This window comes from Ascaphus truei, chromosome 7 (assembly GCF_040206685.1).
Source record: "Ascaphus truei isolate aAscTru1 chromosome 7, aAscTru1.hap1, whole genome shotgun sequence".
Lineage (NCBI taxonomy): Eukaryota > Metazoa > Chordata > Amphibia > Anura > Ascaphidae > Ascaphus > Ascaphus truei.
Genome location: NC_134489.1, coordinates 11,476,380 through 11,489,680, shown reverse-complemented (window position 1 = coordinate 11,489,680; position 13,301 = coordinate 11,476,380). Strand labels below are relative to the sequence as shown.

At 50.7% G+C, this 13,301-nt stretch overlaps 1 long non-coding RNA gene across 1 annotated transcript; it reads right to left on the bottom strand.

Moving 5' to 3' along the window:
• Positions 1–1,377: 1,377 nt before the first annotated feature.
• On the bottom strand, positions 1,378–12,792 carry LOC142498710 (uncharacterized). Its single transcript, XR_012802535.1, has 4 exons — positions 12,588–12,792; positions 7,724–7,913; positions 3,587–3,631; positions 1,378–1,858 (listed from the first exon to the last, which is right to left on the bottom strand). It is a non-coding gene; the product is annotated as an uncharacterized LOC142498710 (long non-coding RNA).
• Positions 12,793–13,301: the final 509 nt, after the last annotated feature.

Genomic DNA, 13,301 nt, shown 5'->3' with positions numbered 1-13,301 from the left:
ACACAATCATGTGACCGTTTCTCCGAACAGATCACATGATCGCTCCATCACTGACAGAACTGAAGCGTTATCGTCCTGCTCTGGTAAGATAGAGTTCTGCGCTCCATAGGAACAGGTAGAGTATGACGTAACTACTACGCCAAGGGGCCCCTTGGGTGCCGAGCTTCATAACGTAGTAGCAATGTAAAACGGCACCACCTTATACCATGGCAGCCTCCCATAATGTGTATGAATGAGCACAGCCATTTTCTTCTGAGGGTATTTTCAGCAAAGTATATGCCTGCCACTGCAGGAAAAAAAAAAGGTGGTATTGCTAGAAACAGCAGAACTTGGGTTTAAAAAAAAAACACATTTATATATTGTATGGGGAGTAGAGGCGATTGCTGCTTTTAGAATTATCCAAGAGCTGCACCGATGAAGAAATTCCTAAAAATCGTGCACAGTGGCACTTACTTGTTTTGATGCCCCTGACTAACAATGGCAGGTACATTTTTTTTGAGGGGTCCAGTTTTGGTAGCTTTGGGGCCTGCTCTAACACAAAGGGGATTCCAAATTGATTTAGGGTTGCGAAAATTAACTTGCAACCGGAGTCCTGTTTCAAAATAATTAAACTTATTTTAGAATCAATTTTAAAAAAAAAACTCTAAAGGGGTCAGGGGCAAGTACACTTGTTTAACCTGTATTGTGCTCTGATAGCATTCAGTAAACTTTACAATCTCCCTCTCTTCTCTACAGTAGGGGGGCTCAACTCCAGTCCTCAAGCCCCCCCCCCAACAGGTCAGGTTTTCAGGATCTCTGTTTCAGCACAGGTAGCTCAGTCTCTGGATAATTCCAAACCAAAAGGATCCAGTAGGGCCTATGGTTTTACAGCAGGTGGAAGGGTGGGACAAATGGTTATCTGGCCTCAATTTCTGTGTGGGGTAGCACAGTTACTGATGCATACATCATTAATTGGGCACTGCCCCGCATCTTACTATAAGTGTCTTTCAATGCCACCAAAGAGCGGACTTCCCCTTTCATATGGCAGGAAAGGGGGGCAGTTACGCCATGTGATAGGGAGACCATCCATGGTTACAATAAGTCACCGACACTAATGCATTCCAGCTGCAAGTGGGACGGTCCCTTTAAAAAATGGAGGGGAAAAAAAAAACCTAGTCACATAGCTACCCTGGCGATCCCTTAAACGTCCCATTTACGATCCGCTACGAAAAAGAATGAAAAACAAACTAATTGCTTTTTGCCTCTGTGGCTAGCATGGAATAGCAGAGGATATAAAAGGCGCATTCTGCAGCGCAGGACAATGGGGACAGAAGACGCTAAAAATAATAAAAATAAAAAAACAATGTCCGTCTCAGGAAAGAGAATAGTCATTCAATCTCTAATGGAAAATACAATTTATTCTCAAGATACAAGTAAAAATACTGAAGGAATATGGTATGGCCAAAATAAAATTGACATGATAAACACAACACGACCAGATCCCGACGCTGTCCCGCGTGGCCAGATCCCGACGCTGTCCCGCGTGGCCGACAGGACCAGATCCCGACGCTGTCCCGCGTGGCCGACAGGACCAGATCCTTACGCTGTCCCGCGTGGCGACAGGACCAGATCCTTACGCTGTCCCGCGTGGCGACAGGACCAGATCCTTACGCTGTCCCGCGTGGCCGGCAGGTAAAAAATCCATCACATGACATTTTTTAGTCATTTAAAAATTGGCAAAAACAAACACTGATTGTGTATAAAATCTGTCTTTCTCTCGTTCTGTACCACGTAGGAAATCAGCCCATTTCTCCCCCCCGTCTCCTGTAGTAGCCCACGAAACGCCGGTGTCAGTTGAGGCTACCTCAAAGAATCGACTCTGTTAAAGAAAACACACTGTTAAAATATATTTCATTTTCGTCACACTTAACTTCATCATGAGGTCACTTTGGCCCTACGAGACTGCACCTTTAACCCATCAACATGTCACCGTCTTTAGGTTAAATTGGTCCTTGGTAAGGCCAACTCATTTAACTCCTTAAAAACAGGTCACGGTCATTAGATCACTTTGCTACTATTTGGGACTGATGCTTTAAATTAAAAACCATGTCCCCGCCATTAGGTCACTTTGGTCCTACAGTACATGCAACTACACCTTCATGATTGCCAGTACCTGTGCTTCTCAGGCTAGTAGTAACAACATCCCTAATATCCGTTCAGCTACACCGAGATCAGGGTCCCATCAGACCATGGGAGCTGCACCCTCCAGACTTATCACAGACTGGCAAGAGTCATCGTAAATATATTTTGGTCGTTTATGGTCAAATCTCCTGTAGTTAAATGTAACCGCTTTGTTTCATTGCAAGGGACAAAAAAAACTGTTCAATCCATAAAAAGCTTTACTTAAAGCAGCATTTCATTCAAAATCCTGTGGGGTTTTTTGTAAATAAATCAGTTGTGGAGTATTCGATGAACACTTACTGAACTTTTTCCTACTCTGTATGCCCTTTGTAATTACGTTTAATGTGTTAAGCTTCCTTGGGATGCTATAGAAACCATTTAGGATGCCACAGGCTCCTCCCCTTTTGAAATAAGCAGCCATATGGAGTGCCCTGGGAAGCAGGATCTTCACCGATCGATCACGGGAAGAACGGATCGATTGGCATTATAGATAATGGGATTGCTGCAAATAGTGTTTGCAGGTGGCTTCTCCAAAAATAGTGGACACAATGGTGAAAGGTGCGACATACACACACTCCTCTCACCACTCCATGCTGTTTCCTCCTCTCCTTGGCCCCACCCCCAGGCTCTTGACACCTCCTCCTGATTGGCTGCTGCTGGGTAATGCAGCCAATTAGGATGGAAGACGCTGCCCAGCACCCTGGCAACCCCCCTTTTCAGGGAAATCCCGCTGCCCCCCAAACCGGTCAGGTCACTATGTCCAGAAAGGTAATGACAGACCCAATACATGTCCAGCATTACCTCTACTTTTTACTGGACATTGTGTCCAAATACAGGACAGTCCAGTTCAATACTGGACACCCGACAACCCTAGCCCTGTAAATGTAAAGAACTACTGCATTTAATAAAGCAAAAAAAATCCAAACCATTAAACCAGTAGTTCCCCTCAAATTGAACTAATTTTTGTAGAAACTGAACCCCGAATTGGGTGGTCCCTCAGAGCCGATTGATGGTTCCCCAGATTTTTGCAGTTTTGACACAAAAAACAAACATGGCCGCCAGTCTACAAACCTGGTGGAGGGGTCACCAATAGAAACCCTTCCACTGTCCACTATATCGAGTCCTGCCCCCACTGCTGTTGTGCACCACTTATTTTGTACTGTGCTGGGGTGGGGTGTCGCGGGATCACAATGCAGCTTCAGGGGAACCCCCTGTTCATGTACAAATGTGTAAACAAAAAAACTAGCAGTGTGAAATGCTGCTTTAAAGTAGTTTATAGTAGCAGGGGGGGGGGGGGTAATTTTACACAAGCCTCTCTGGTCCTGAAGGGGTGTAATTTGTGTTGAATAGATGCATGAAGCTAGAATAAACAGTAATTTAGCATATTCATGGAGTCAAATATACACCTAAATGCACGTTTACTCACCTGATAATTATGTACACCATCTGGTCAGGGTGGTTAATATAAATTCTGGAAAGGACAGAGCGGCACTGTTAGAATCGTGTCAACATGTCGGGGTGAGGTCTGGAGCAGCTATTTTTAACCCCCTGGCTGCCGATGGGCCGAGCATCGTGGCCTCTCTTCCAGTTAAAGCAGACATGAAATGTTTCTAATCTCATACACCGGCTTATTGATCGGGAGTATATATACTTGCAAACCCTATGCTGCTTGAGATCAGAGACAGCCTTCAAGGACCCAGCAGACGAACCCCCATCATATTCTGAAAGCTGTTTGCTACCAGTGTTTAAAGGGGCCTGTCCCACCCTGATCGCTACATATTACTGCACCACATGGCATATAAAATATATCAGCAGACAGTGTTGAGCAGCCGTGGCCAACTCCAGTCTTCAACCAACAGGTCAGGTTTGAAGGATATCCCTGTTTCAGCACAGGTGGGTCAATTAATGGCTAAAACCTGACCTGTTGGTAGCTAGGGTTGCCAGGTAGCTTTAAAAAAAAATACTGGCCAGTGATGAAAGATGCGACGCGCTTAAGTCATGCACGCACGTGCCTCCCCTATCCATGCAGTTTCCTCCTCTCCTTGGCCCCACCTCCAGGCTCCTGACACCACCTCCTGATTGGCTGCATTACCCGACAGCAGCAAATCAGGATGGAGAAAGCTGCCCAGCCACCTAGCAAGAGCCCTGCTCTCTCTGGAAATCCGCAGCCTCCCAAGCCGGTCAGGATGTCCAGAGAGGTAATACCGGACACATACATGTCCAGTATGACCTCTAATTCTTTACTGGACAGTGTCCAAATACAGGACAGTCCGGTTCAATATGGACACTTGGCGACCCTAGTGGCCCTTGAGGGCTGGAGTTGGCCACCCCCGGTGTAGATCATAGTGCTAGTAGCTGTATTGGTCCTGGAGAAGAAGTGTAGAGTCCATGCTTGTTGCGAAACCTTTTTAAAAGGCCGACATGTGGGTTCTAAATAGATTAAATTATAGTTGACAGGGCTTTCCGACACTCGCAGGGTGGGGGTCTCTGCAACACGCACAGGGCTTTCCGACGCTCGCAGGGTGGGGGTCTCTGCAACACGCACAGGGCTTTCCGACGCTCGCAGGGTGGGGGTCTCTGCAACACGCACAGGGCTTTCCGACGCTCGCAGGGTGGGGGTCTCTGCAACACGCACAGGGCTTTCCGACGCTCGCAGGGTGGGGGTCTCTGCAACACGCACAGGGCTTTCCGACGCTCGCAGGGTGGGGGTCTCTGCAACACGCACAGGGCTTTCCGACACTCGCAGGGTGGGGGTCTCTGCAACACGCACAGGGCTTTCCGACGCTCGCAGGGTGGGGGTCTCTGCAACACGCACAGGGCTTTCCGACGCTCGCAGGGTGGGGGTCTCTGCAACACGCACAGGGCTTTCCGACGCTCGCAGGGTGGGGGTCTCTGCAACACGCACAGGGCTTTCCGACGCTCGCAGGGTGGGGGTCTCTGCAACACGCACAGGGCTTTCCGACGCTCGCAGGGTGGGGGTCTCTGCAACACGCACAGGGCTTTCCGACACTCGCAGGGTGGGGGTCTCTGCAACACGCACAGGGCTTTCCGACGCTCGCAGGGTGGGGGTCTCTGCAACACGCACAGGGCTTTCCGACGCTCGCAGGGTGGGGGTCTCTGCAACACGCACAGGGCTTTCCGACGCTCGCAGGGTGGGGGTCTCGGCAACACGCACAGGGCTTTCCGACGCTCACAGGGTGGGGGTCTCGGCAACACGCACAGGGCTTTCCGACACTCGCAGGGTGGGGGTCTCTGCAACACGCACAGGGCTTTCCGACGCTCGCAGGGTTGGGGTCTCTGCAACAAGCACAGGGGTTTCCGACGCTCGCAGGGTGGGGGTCTCGGCAACACGCACAGGGCTTTCCGACGCTCGCAGGGTGGGGGTCTCTGCAACACGCACAGGGCTTTCCGACACTCGCAGGGTGGGGGTCTCTGCAACACGCACAGGGCTTTCCGACGCTCGCAGGGTGGGGGTCTCTGCGTGCAACACGCACAGGGCTTTCCGACGCTCGCAGGGTGGGGGTCTCTGCAACACGCACAGGGCTTTCCGACACTCGCAGGGTGGGGGTCTCTGCAACACGCACAGGGCTTTCCGACGCTCGCAGGGTGGGGGTCTCTGCAACACGCACAGGGCTTTCCGATGCTCGCAGGGTGGGGGTCTCTGCAACACGCACAGGGCTTTCCGACACTCGCAGGGTGGGGGTCTCTGCAACACGCACAGGGCTTTCCGACGCTCGCAGGGTGGGGGTCTCTGCAACACGCACAGGGCTTTCCGACGCTCGCAGGGTGGGGGTCTCTGCAACACGCACAGGGCTTTCCGACGCTCGCAGGGTAGGGGTCTCTGCATGCAACACGCACAGGGCTTTCCGACGCTCGCAGGGTGGGGGTCTCTGCAACACGCACAGGGCTTTCCGACACTCGCAGGGTGGGGGTCTCTGCAACACACACAGGGCTTTCCGACACTCGCAGGGTGGGGGTCTCTGCAACACGCACAGGGCTTTCCGACGCTCGCAGGGTGGGGGTCTCTGCAACACGCACAGGCCTTTCCGACACTTGCAGGGTGGGGGTCTCTGCAACACGCACAGGGCTTTCCGACGCTCGCAGGGTGGGGGTCTCTGCAACACGCACAGGGCTTTCCGACACTCGCAGGGTGGGGGTCTCTGCAACACGCACAGGGCTTTCCGACGCTCGCAGGGTGGGGGTCTCTGCAACACGCACAGGGCTTTCCGACGCTCGCAGGGTGGGGGTCTCTGCAACACGCACAGGGCTTTCCGACGCTCGCAGGGTGGGGGTCTCTGCAACACACACAGGGCTTTCCGACACTCGCAGGGTGGGGGTCTCTGCAACACGCACAGGGCTTTCCGACGCTCGCAGGGTGGGGGTCTCTGCAACACGCACAGGCCTTTCCGACACTCGCAGGGTGGGGGTCTCTGCAACACGCACAGGGCTTTCCGACGCTCGCAGGGTGGGGGTCTCTGCAACACGCACAGGGCTTTCCGACACTCGCAGGGTGGGGGTCTCTGCAACACGCACAGGGCTTTCCGACGCTCGCAGGGTGGGGGTCTCTGCAACACGCACAGGGCTTTCCGACGCTCGCAGGGTGGGGGTCTCTGCAACACGCACAGGGCTTTCCGACGCTCGCAGGGTGGGGGTCTCTCAACACGCACAGGGCTTTCCGACGCTCGCAGGGTGGGGGTCTCTGCTTGCAACACGCACAGGGCTTTCCGACGCTCGCAGGGTGGGGGTCTCTGCTTGCAACACGCACAGGGCTTTCCGACGCTCGCAGGGTGGGGGTCTCTGCAACACGCACAGGGCTTTCCGACACTCGCAGGGTGGGGGTCTCTGCAACACGCACAGGGCTTTCCGACGCTCGCAGGGTGGGGGTCTCTGCGTGCAACACGCACAGGGCTTTCCGACGCTCGCAGGGTGGGGGTCTCTGCTTGCAACACGCACAGGGCTTTCCGACACTCGCAGGGTGGGGGTCTCTGCAACACGCACAGGGCTTTCCGACGCTCGCAGGGTGGGGGTCTCTGCAACACGCACAGGGCTTTCCGACGCTCGCAGGGGGGGGGGGGTCTCTGCAACACGCACAGGGCTTTCCGACGCTCGCAGGGTGGGGGTCTCTGCAACACGCACAGGGCTTTCCGACACTCGCAGGGTGGGGGTCTCTGCAACACGCACAGGGCTTTCCGACACTCGCAGGGTGGGGGTCTCTGCAACACGCACAGGGCTTTCCGACACTCGCAGGGTGGGGGTCTCTGCAACACGCACAGGGCTTTCCGACACTCGCAGGGTGGGGGTCTCTGCAACACGCACAGGGCTTTCCGACACTCGCAGGGTGGGGGTCTCTGCAACACGCACAGGGCTTTCCGACGTTCGCAGGGTGGGGGTCTCTGCAACACGCACAGGGCTTTCCGACGTTCGCAGGGTGGGGGTCTCTGCTTGCACATGTACATTTGCTTCTAGTTCAGACTTCTGAATGGCCGGAAGGGCGACCATTCTGAGCCCTGGGTTTCTGCACGTCCTAAACCTTTAGTCTACAGTTCTTATTAACACCACTTACCTCTCTCCCCACTGGTACAAGGCACGGTCTTGGAATAAGTGACAGAGGAAAAGCCACATGCTGATGGTCTCCATCCAGAAGATGACAATGACAAACCAGACCGAGGACAGCAGGAAAAGCTCACACACCATCTTGTCTGCCGTCCGTTCCCCACTTCCAGACAGAGCCACGGCTGTGAATACTGTAACCCCTGAACAAAGAACAGGAGAGTCAGGCAACGGATGATAGGGGCATTGGGGTCATATTGTCAAGAGCAGGAGTATGTCACAGCCAGGGGGTCACTCCAAAAAGGTGGAGAGTAGGCAGAGAGGAAGACCCCCAAATGAGGGTAGCCAACCAGTGTGTAGCTGCACTATGCTCCTCATTTGGTCCTCAGCCATAACCTCTTAGTCTCCACTGACATATTAGCGAGTTATTGGGGGCTTCCTCCCTGACTACTCTCTAACAAGGAGGTGTGATTTTAAAACTCATGAAGAGCTGGAGGTGTGTGTGTGTGTGTGTGTGTGTGTGTGTGTGTGTGTGTGTGTGTGTGTGTGTGTGTGTGTGTGTGTGTGTGTGTGTGTGTGTGTGTGTGTGTGTGTGTGTGTGTGTGTGTGTGTGTGTGTGTGTGTGTGTGTGTGTGTGTGATGTCCACTGGCTGCTCCCTTTTGTGAATTATACTCCTGTTCAGAGCAGGAGTTTTCAGAGGCAAAGTCCCCTCTCTCACAAGAGTGGGACGGACATTCGGTTAACACTTTCAAATGACGTGCACCCCTCCCCCATTCTGAGACCATGAATAAAAGACAATTCTTCATTTCCAAAGAATAATAAATAAATAATAATAATAATAATAATAATAAAGAAACTAAAACAACCACATCTCTCTTGTCTGTCTAATCCCATTCATGTGACAATGAATCATTCTACATTCTTACCTGGCTGGCAATCGTTCGGTGCTCCCATTATAAATCTTTAAAAATCCTGATTGCATGCCTAACATAATGGCCGCCTATCTTTGCGCTGCAGTCTGTGAAATGCTGCAGCGGATATGCAACATTGTATTACTAAGTGTAACACATTATTGTTACATCTTTCAGAGTAATAGACAGCCTGCCGTTTGTAACACAGCAACATATCTGTTTGTGATACTTTGTTGCCAAAGGGCAGAGCGCAGAAAGGTGTGTATCAGAGCCAGTTTCAAAAGAGGAAGTGGACTGGACGGGATGATTAGTGCAGTGTTTCCCAACCGGGGTTCGGCAGCACCCTGGGGTTCTGTGAGAGGATCACAAGGGCACAGCGGGATTTCCCCGGTCTCCCAGAGCAGGGAGAGTAAGGCAATTTCCTCCATCCTGATTGGCTGCTGCTGGGTAACACAGCCACTCAGGAGGAGGTGTCTGGAGCCTGCAGGGTGTGGCCAAGCGGAGGAGGAAGCAGTATGGGCAATAGAGAGGTGGGTGTGTGTTCTGTGACTTCCTGCCTGTCTCCTGTGACAGTCTCTCTGTCCTGTGCTTTCTGTGACCCTGTCCTGTTGTCGGGGTGCTTCAGCAACTGAGCACTGTTATTAGGGGTTCCCAGAGAGAAAAAGGTTTTTTTTTTTTTTTAACTCTTAATGCCGACAGTATTATCCAATACTACAGAACTGATTTATTAAAATAAAAACATAGGATTTTTCACGTTTTGCTGCTTTAATGGCATTAAGTGGTTTTCCAAATGATCTTTTGCGAACGAGCAGGGATTGCGCACGGAATTACGAGAAGGATTCGTTTTAAAGCATTTTTAACCCATTCCCTACCAGATGGTCCAGCAACACACGCCAAAACTACGTTCCCGCTTCCGAATCCCTTAATATCGGCACTAACTTCCTGCGTTGCGTCACAACCCCAGTCCCTGATCTTGCGAGGTCATTTGAAGGTGCTGTAACTTTTACCGTGTCAGGGAGAGCAGTCACCCGGCTCCCTGTACTTTTTCCAGATTGCAGAAGAGAAGCTTGTTTAGGAAGTCTGCACACGAGAGTCCTGTCATTATTATTACTGATCTGGGAGTCATAGGTAACTAGAACTGTATACAGAGAGGAGTGAAAGGGTGTCACAAACATACAGACGCTGGTGGGGCTCTGTGAGGGTGCAGGCTGTGCTGCGCCAGTAGAGAGTCAGGTTCTGGAGTGAAAGGGTGCATGACAGGGTGTGAAGTAGCACCCCTCCCATCAGACCAGTCACAGGCCAATTATAGACACTTGCAGGGTAACCTGAATCAGCCATAATAGGTAGATTAAACCAAATTGAGAACTTCATTTCATATTCACCCAATGGGACTCAAAGCGCGTCACAGTTACAGTATAGCGTGCAGTACGCAGCACGTAGGAATTCTACAAAGTCCCTGCCCCGCAGAGCTTACAATTATGTTTTTGGTGCCCGAGACACAGGGGAAATAAAGTAACTTGCCCAAGGTCACGAGGAGCCGACCGACACTGGGAATTGAACCAGGTTCCCCTGCTGTAAACCCAGTGTTTACAAAGTCAGTATTTACTCACCGAGCCACTCCTCATGTACTTCACATATGTATTGTCAATAAAAGCAGGGGGGAGGTGGAACTGTAAACTGGCCTGACTGCAACATTATACAGCGAGACAAAGAGAGAGAGAGAGAGAGAGAGAACTTCAGGGTGGAGTGGGGCGGCAGAGGTATGTCAGCCAGGTGTTTGCTTTTCCCTTGTCCCAGTCTGTCCTAACTGAAGAGCCACTCAAAATAAGGGGAGGGGGTGAGAGGTGGGCTTTGCCTGTGCAAACTCTTGTTGAACACACAGGGATATAAGACAGAAGGAAGCATCAAGAGGAAACCAAATCCCTCAAAAGTCTCAGCTCATCGTGTTTACAAACTGACTTTAAAAAAGGAGCAATCCAAGCCGCCCCCCCCCCCCCAATTACAGGTTTGAAGCAGGGGGTCTCTGGAGCTGAACCCTGTTAATTTCAGCTCTGGGGACCCCCTGCTTCCATAGATACTTACCTCCGTAGGGGGTACCGGTATCAACCGCAGTGTAAAGACCCCGGTGATGTGGGCCAATGGCAAGCCGCACCGGATGATGTCACGGCTTCCTATTGGCCCACAGGGCCATAATGTGAACCCTGGAGTGGCTACCAGTACCCACTACAGAGGTAAGTACCCCAGGAAGCAGGGGGTCCCCGGATCTGATAGGAATGGGGGTTCAGCTCCGGAGACCCCCTGCTTCAATACTATGTTTAAAAATATGAAGAAACAACGGCTTGGATTTACAAATGTCAGATTTTGGTTAAAAAAAAAAATTGATCAAAAGGAAACAAAAAAGGTGCTATCACCCAGCGCAATCACCCAGCTGTGACGCCACCGCCGCCCGCTGTGTCCAATCTTTATTAGTGAGACTACAAATGGCCTAGAGGGGAAATTGTGCCTTTTTGCAGATCTACAACAGGATTGACTCCAGGGGGTAAACACAATGATTCACCATTGAAGTAGATTCAAGGAACGGGCGAGTGTGGCAACTGCTTTTTGATGGTATAAAATGTGCAAAAGATTCCCCTTGGACAGTAAGTATCCCAAAACAGAATACAGGATTAATGGTTCTTTAAATAGCAGCCACTGTACAGGAAAGGGACCTGGGCGTCATTATTTCCACTGACTTAAGAGCAGGCGCACAATTGAACTAAGTAATAGGGAAAGCCAGCAAGATGTTAGGTTGGAGAGGTATTAGCAGAAAGAGAACGGTGGTGAAGCCACTCTAAGGATCATTGGTGTGACCTCACCGGAAGTGTTGTATTCGGTTCGTTGGACCATATTTCCAGAAGGACATCAATAAAATTAGAGATTGTGAAACAAGGGCCAATAAAAAAAGTGGTGCAGGAAAGACTAAAAGAAGATCTCAATATGTACAGCTTGGAGGAGATACGATTGAAACTTTCAACGATACACAAAATAAAGGGAAGCATATTTCAGGAAACGAGACGGGTTAGAACAAGCGGTCGTACTCTGAAGCTGGAGGCTCGGGATATGCGGGAGTCCTTCACGGAAAAGTAGTGGATTTGTCGAATAGCTTCCCGACAGAGGTGGTCGAAGCTCCTATAATTCAATAATGCTTGGGATAGACACAAGGGGATCCTAAAATATGAAAGGAAGCCGGACATCCAATAGTGCCTGAGCTTTTACAACAGATGGGAAAATCCCCAGACTGTGGGAGTCAAGTGGTTCTTATCTGCCCTCAAATTCTGTGTCTTATCTCGCTCGCCATTCCCTGAACCTTCAGGTAAACAGCGCTTTGTCTTACTGTGTGTTTTGTAAAATAAATTGTGGTCACTGTCATTAATCAAACAGATAAACAGAAGTAACTGATAACTGTGTAGACAGCGGATCCTTCATTTTCTACTGGATCCAAGAATACGTTTTTAATTTAACCCTTTTGCTCTGCAATATGTTGCTGTCCCGGTCTGGCAGCAAAGGGGTTAAAAGTGTTGCAAAAAGCCTTTCTATGGAAGCGTAAACTAGAATATGTGGTTGATGTGGGGGTTTCCCATTTATATAATATAAGGCCATTCATTATAAAAGGGCAAACCACACATAGGTCAACAAAGTAATATTGTTTATTATTTTAACCATGTGTGAATCCAGTAGTAGTCACATGGTGTTTCCCCAACCTTATGAATGCCAGAAGCCATACAAACTACTGTAACATCATGAGATCTCCTCTCTGGCAGGAATACCCACTCATGGTTATAAGGTACTATACAGGGTACAGTTGGTCATATGTTTCACCCCCACCCCTCTCTATATTCATGCAATGAAGACTGCTCTGTTACACTCTGAGATTCCCCTCCCCCCCCCATCCTTTCCATTGAAGACCAACACATATACCTACTGACCTTGGAAATAAAATAGTCCTTATGACATCACAAACGGTGAAGTCACCTTCCCCCCTATTTTTTTCCCCCGCGGAGGGATATGGCTCACCGTCCTCCGTCACGCAGGGATCCCCCGTGGATTCAGGGGGAGAGATCGGGTTTCCCACACCAGAGCCTTGCTTTTCTGTTTCAGGATCAAACACTTCCGCGTTAAGCCACGCCCCCGTGACGTCACACGAACACAGAGCTGAGGCTGTTAATATATAACACACACACACACACACACACACACACACACACACACACACACACACACACACACACACACACACACACACACACACACACACACACACACACACACACACACACACACACACACACACACACACACACACACACACACACACACACACACACACACACACACACACACACACACACACACACACACACACACACTCTCCTATACATTTACACGCCCGGGGCGGGTGGATTTAACCCCCAGGCGAGTAAATATTGGCCCAAGCAGCGCCACGTGCGGTTTTTTTAAATTTCCCCCCGCTCGCGCTGGCTAAAAAAAAAACTGCCTACCTGACAGCTGTTTGGCGCGCGCTCCCAGGCTTTGTGGGCGCGCGGCCAGGCTCTATATATGAGCCCGCCCCCAACGAGCGGCCATTCTTTCTGGCCGGAGATCTGTTGGAGAGTAAGTAAGTACTCTCCAATCCTACGTCT